Raw genomic sequence first — 6,997 nt, 5'->3', positions numbered from 1 at the left:
AGAATTTCAAAATTAAATCTTGTATATTTTCTATGCCCTCTGTGTTTAATTTATGCAGTTCTGCCCTTGTTTCCATGGGTATGAATTTCAATATATACTATTTTCAAGCTTTGTTTTAAATAACCAAATATCCTATAAACATCATAAGCCTACAAGCATCATAAGTAAAGTTTTTTTCTACTTGTTGAGTACTTTTATTCAACATCTCCAATTAATTCCAAACAAACTGGAAGCAAAATACACAGGAAAAATTTGTCCCCACCAAAAATGAAAACTCAGTACCATGGTAGGACATTTGGGATGATGTACAAAGTAGCTCTTCAAAGCGGCAAACTTTCTAAAGTCTGAATGAATTTTAGAATCCAAGGAGCAAGGAGAAATGCCTATATCCAAGTTAAAGTAATGTTTGCAAGAAATTTCTTTAACATAAATCTTGTAGTTGAGTTTTTAACAACCATGGCTTTCCCATTGCTTGGTAAAATACTGCAGATAGTTTAAACACAAATGTGAATGACGTGTTTACCATAATCAATTACAAGTAAATTCCTGCTCTATACATTTATTAATTTAGTAGGAACATTGTTTTTACCTCTTGCAAAGTTTGTGTTCATATTATTATTTTCAGTTTTCAGTTTTGCAATGGACAGCAATAACAATCACAAGAATATACGATGTTTCGTTCTGGACACTGTGGTGGTTAATTTTATGTATCATCTTGTCTGGGCCATGGTGCCCAGATATTCGACCAAACATTATTCTAGATGTTTCTGTGAAGGTATTTTTTGGATGAGATTAACATTTAAATCAGGTGACTTTAAGTAAAGCAAATCATCCTCCGTAATGTGGGGTCTCATCAAATCAGCTGAAGGCCTTAAGTGAACAAAGACTAACCTCTCCTGAGTAATGAAGAAATCTGCTAGAAGATTGTCTTTAGACCCAAACTACAATGCTTCTCTGGGCTTCCAACCTGCCAGCCTGCCCTGAGGTTGTGGATTTACCAAGCCTCCACAATCTTGTGAGCCAGTTGCTTAGAATGAATCTCCCTCTCTCTTTCTGTCTGTCTGTCTGTCTCTCTATATATACACACATATATGCATATATATAAACACCCACATATGTATATATTCACATATCCTCTTGCTTCTGTTTCTCTGAAGAAGCTCGACTAATATTAGACACAACAAAATTTTTAAAGCTCCACTTTGACTTCATGAACCAAAGGAAAAAATGGAACCATTATTGCAACCAACTGACTTTCTATTTGATGAGTCTAACAACACTGACATCAAACTGGACTCATTTAACTGTTTGTAAAGTTCTTCTGCTATTCAAGTCAATGAACTAACAGCTATCATTTTACATTTTGTCCTTCTACATGAAAACTTGAAATCAAAAGTGAGCAAGATTAACTTAGAAGGCTACTAATTCCATCTAAATAAAAGTCAAGTTTCATTGAATGTTATATAAACACACCTTCTGGTGCTTCATGTATTAAATCTTTGTCTGCAAGCATAGTTCTCTTAAATTAACTACAATATTTGAAGTCCATGGAGGCACTTTTTAAGTGGACTTGCATTCTCCAGTTTTACTGTGATGAATGATATTTGCTACAGTTCCCACGATGGATGGTGAATAATGACGTATATTTTGTGAAAGTTACATCATCAACTTTCTCGTGAAGCAGAAATATAATCATTAATTTTTTATTAAACATGTATTTTTCTCATTTACTGCTCCTAAAATGGTTTGCAGTAAAATAAAAAATAGACGAGTTATAATTTTGCACCATGAAACAACCACTGTAGCAACAGACATCAGACTACTCTATCACTTGCTAAGGCAGGACTTATTGGCCTCTATTTCTCTCTCAAATTTCATATACAGTCTTCCAATACTTCCCACCGTTTCCACTGGCCTGGCTGACTAACATCTTGGGGGCTTGAGCTTTCAACCACGAAACTGACCATGCCATGGTGAAAGTGGATGGTACCGCAAGTGAGTCAGCAGAAGTAGTGGCACCACATCCTTCTCTCACCTTCACAAGAGACCTGCAAGGTTTCTGAGTGTGATTCGTTTTATTGGTAAAAGCCCAGCATGTTTTACTTTAAGGGAGTTAAGTCGAAGTTATGTTTCATTTGACAAGGGTTGGGAAAAGAAGCAAAGTATTGCTGCTTGTCTTTAAATTTAACCACCAGTTAAAGCAAGAAGTCTGCTCTTTGAGCATATGTCTCACATACACTAAGAAAGATCATGGCAGAAACTCACAGTACAAAATGGAGAACTCCCAAACCCATATCACATTGTTTGAAGGGAGCTATTAAAAAATAACACTGCTGAAAAATGAAAATTCTGGGACAAATGCCAAACCAGAAAGACATTGGGATAACAAATGTTAATTGAGACTGTCCCAAGCAAACTGGCATGCGTGGTTAGCCTATACATGAGTCACCACCAGACCTTCTGAATTATTGCTACTCACAAATGATTTATCTGATACACATGTAAAATATTTGTCACTTTCACCACTGTTTAAGTATCTCAACTTCCATTTCCATAATAATTGTGCACTTCATATGTCTTCTTAAAATATCTTTACTGCTTTCATAGATATTGGAGATTATGAGAATAACAATATGAATAAAATACTTGAAAATGAAACCCAAACTCAGAAAACATGGAAAGTAGATTAAGGCAAAACCTGATGCTTGTTCATGATTCTCACCACTAACGGTCGGACAGAACTAATATACGGGCAGAACTAATATATTTTGCTGTGGAGCATAGCTTTATTCATACGTGTGGAAGTAAATAAGTTGACAATTCACTGGAAGGAAACTTCTTGTTTTAATACTATTGAGTAGATTATACAGAAAATTCAACCCACATGAAGTTACATAAAAGGAGGATTGAAAGAATAGGATCCATCGGAGAGAAGCTCAATTCCAAATCTCTCCGTGCCCACAAACTGGAATCCAGAGCCTTTAATTAGCAGGGAGAATCTTTGCTGACCTTTTTTTCCTCTGTTGAATGACCCTTCCACTCTTCTCTGATAGGAGAAATCTTATTATTTTTCCAATTTCAAAAGTCATGCCTTTCATTAGTTACTCTCTCCCCCATGTTTTCATCACGCCTTGTACATACAAATAGTGATTCAGTCATCATGTTCTCTTACAGATACTTATTTATGTTTCTGTCTTACATAGGGCTTTGTCCAGGGCAAGGCCATGTGTTAACATTCCTTATATCTGAACATCCACTTCGTGCTATTTAAAACATCGTAATTAGCTCAAGACACATTTGTGGAAAAAACATCAAGGTTACATCCAGTTTCTGGTCATTACTATCCTACTAATCATCTTTAATGATTGCCAGATTTTTATTCAGATTAATTTATAACATTAAAAGTTTCATAGACCTCAGTGTGATAGTTGGACTCCTACTAACCGTAGCTTGAGACAACAGCATCTAAAGCTGCTCTGATTACAGGAATACTTTTAAATAAATGTATATGCAAACAACATTTGTGTCATTTTTAAAAACTAGTAACACACACATGTGTAAGGCCAATTGTTTAGCCAATAGGGAATTGGTGTACACATATGTTTCTATAAGACTGCTAGTAAATATGTTGCTCCTAAAAAGGCCTTTGATATTGTGGGTGGGGAAGACTGTTTTGTGTCAGTGATGGAGTAACATCGATCTGCAGAAACTTTGAAACTTTCACATTACAGATCATCAAATTCAGAGTTGGGCTGATGACACTCTAATAACAAATAGCAATTTTCACAGAGAAGACTTTTGAAATATTCTTCTTTTCTACTTACTAACTACACAGGAGAACAATTCAGTTCAAGTACTTAAAATTGCATACTTAAGATTATTTAGTGATTTTTCATTTAGGCTATCTTTAAAAAATCAACATTTTAGGTAAGTGGAACTGGCTTTCTCCATAAAAATGGCCATTTTTTAAGATTATGAAGAACACAACGTGTTTCAGGGAGAAAGCATGTTTAAAGCATCTGCTTTTGTCAACGACAATAGACTTTTCCTAATCAAAGTCCCATTTAATGTTTGCAAAATTTAAAGAGTGTCTTTATCTAAGCCTAAAATCGGCACTTGCCAACATACAGAACAGGTTGCGTTTCTATTTCAAGGGAAAATTGTGTTTATCTTATTACCTATCATCATAATACCTGTCTGGATTGTTGTTGTAAGTCATTCATCATCTTAGAAGTAAATAATTTTCTTGATGTGTTGTAGGAAAAATACATCAACACAGAGAATGATGATGGTGTGATTATAGTAATTATCACATGTAACACGGGTACTTACTACCATTTAATTTTGTTCTCATTCATTGAAGAGCTAGTAAAAGTCACATTAAGGAGAATACATAAGATGAACTAACATTAAGGAATTTTTGTTCACTGGCAATGAGAAGAATAAAAGGCTTGGAAGTAGATTTGATGTATAATTTTTTTTCTGGCTAACCTCTAGGGAAAATTTTAATTACCAATATTATGGTGTTGAGAGGGATTAAAATAACTTTCAACTGAAGACAGTATTATAAATAGTCATCTAAAAGATGAGAAAGTAAAGAAGACAAAAGATTTTTAAAATATCCTATTTTTCCAAAAGTTATAATAATTCGTGTTCCTGATCATTTTCTTTTACTAGACCCCTGATTATTCAAAGGCAGAACTCATGGTATTTCTATTTTTTCCCTAACACCTAACAAAGTGCCTGGTCCATGGAAAGCAATCCATGGTGTGCTGGGTCAGACTCACAGTGGTTTGCGAGAGGCAATTGCTATATTTTCAGGAATTGTAGAAGCTGTTTGGTGCACCTTAGTAGCTTGAAATCAGGCACAGCGGGGGTATTTATACCATAGAAATAGGCGTGGAAAGGACATTTCCACCAGAGAGCAGGTTATTAAACATTTATTCGCACACCACCAGAAAGCATTCAATAAATGGTGAGTGAACAAAGAGTGAGTGAATGGTAAAAAAATAACATAGTGATAATCTGAAATAAACAAAAGAAATGCAAACCACTCATGAAATAAACACCAAGCACTAAATAAGATAAAATCTTTCTAATTTGGTGTCAAACAGGCGTCTAGTTCTATTTTGGGCTCTAGCTCTCACTAGTTGTGTGTTCTTATGCAAGGCATTTAAATTCTTTGAGATTTAAGCCCCTTCATGTGAGAATACAATGAGAAGTCTGCAACCTCAAAGAGAGCCCTCCCCTGACCACGCTGGCACCCTGATCTTGAGCTTCCAGCCTCCAGAACTGTTGTGAACTAAGGGCCAACAAAGATTACCTCTTTAAAGTGGATAATGATGAAAATGGGCACCAGTCATCTTTAAGAACAGTCAATTTAGGGACTGGGGCAAAGGATAAATTGCACATTGTTGAAGCAGAGCCAATGTGTTACGAGGGCAATCCAATTAAAGTAACACTGGCAACTTTGAACATGTCTGTACAGCCTGTGGTTTCCCTTGGGGACTTTGATATAACACCACCTGTGGCCTTGTGGTTAGGTGTGGTTCAGGGCCTGTGCATCTTAGTGGACAGCACTTAGTAGCTGTGGAAGAAGATACAGAATCAAAAGGTGAAGAGGAGGAGGGTATGAAACTCATAAATAAATCTGGAAGCGAGCTGCTCCTGGAAGTAGTGGCAAGTCCCGACAGAAAAAAGTAAAACTTGCTGCTGATAAAAATGGTGAGGATGAAGAAGATGATGACTATGAAGGTAATGATGATGATGATTTTGATGAGGAGGAAGCTGAAGAAAAATTTTCAACAAAGAAATCTATATTCAATGCTCCAACAAAAAAGGCACAAAAATCAAACCAGAAAGAAAAAGACTGAAAGCCATCAACACTAAGATCAGAAGGTCAAGAATCCTTCAAAAGGCAGGGAGAATGCCTAAAGCACGGAAAGAACCTAGTTCTGTAGAAGACATTAGAACAAAAGTGCGAGCAAATATAGAAAACTGTGGCTCGCTTCCTAAAGTGGAAGCCAAGTTCATCAATTACATGAAGAATTGCTTCCAGATGGCTGACCGGGAGGCTATTCAAGATCGCTGGCAGTGGAGGAAGTCTCCTAAAGAAAATATTTTAAAGAGTTTGCTAAATTTTTTTGTCATTTCATTTCTGTAACAGCTGATATATGGCTGTCCTTTTTATAGTGCAGCGAGAACTTTCCCTACCGTGTCTGATAAATGTTGTCCAGGTTCCACTGCCAAGAATGTGTTGTTCAAAATACCCATTTAGTTTTTAAAGATGGAACTCCATCCCTTGTTTGGTTTTCAGTATGCGTGGAATGTTATAATAGTACTGGTGGTCAGACAAATGCGAATGGTGGGGAGACAAAAATATACATGTGAAATAAACTCAGCATTTCAATGAAATCAATCAACAAATTAATACATAATTTTTTTGAGATATAAGTAACTTGCCAAATGGAGTGTGTGTGTTTCAAAAGTGGGGGTAATAATGCTTACTATATAAGAATATAATGGAGATTAAATGTCATGATTGTCTAAAATATATGAGATCGAGTCATAGGCAATTGATATTTCTATAGATCAAATACAGTTAGGTCTCGGTTATTTCACATGGCACCCCTTCATGGTAGATGTGCAATAAATATTTGAAGGGAGAAAGAAGGAAAGAGAAATAAAGGAGGTTAAGAAAAAGAAAGAATATAGAAGATATCAGAATTTTACTCAACAAAATTTTTTTTAATATGTCCATACGCATCCTGCCCAATCTTCCAGTTCACCACTACAGTCAATGACTTACACAAAAAAACTAAAGTTCTCACAATTTGACTTAAGGCTTTGACTCTCCTAGAGATGGCTTATGAACTGTGCAATATATATTTCCATACTTTAAATGTATAATGTATATTAGTATACTGTAATCCCTTGACAGTGGTAGTTTATTTAGACTATTTTGGGGACCAAGTTAAGAACATTTTATATCTATGTA

At 35.5% G+C, this 6,997-nt stretch overlaps 1 pseudogene; it reads left to right on the top strand.

Moving 5' to 3' along the window:
• The first annotated feature begins 1,245 nt into the window (after positions 1-1,245).
• LOC124238595 (nucleophosmin-like) lies at positions 1,246-6,163 on the top strand (annotated as a pseudogene).
• The last annotated feature ends 834 nt before the right edge of the window (positions 6,164-6,997 follow it).

Source organism: Equus quagga, chromosome 4 (genome assembly GCF_021613505.1).
Source record: "Equus quagga isolate Etosha38 chromosome 4, UCLA_HA_Equagga_1.0, whole genome shotgun sequence".
NCBI lineage: Eukaryota > Metazoa > Chordata > Mammalia > Perissodactyla > Equidae > Equus > Equus quagga.
The sequence above is the reverse complement of the archived record's forward strand: the minus strand, read 5'-3'. Positions and strand labels throughout refer to the sequence as shown.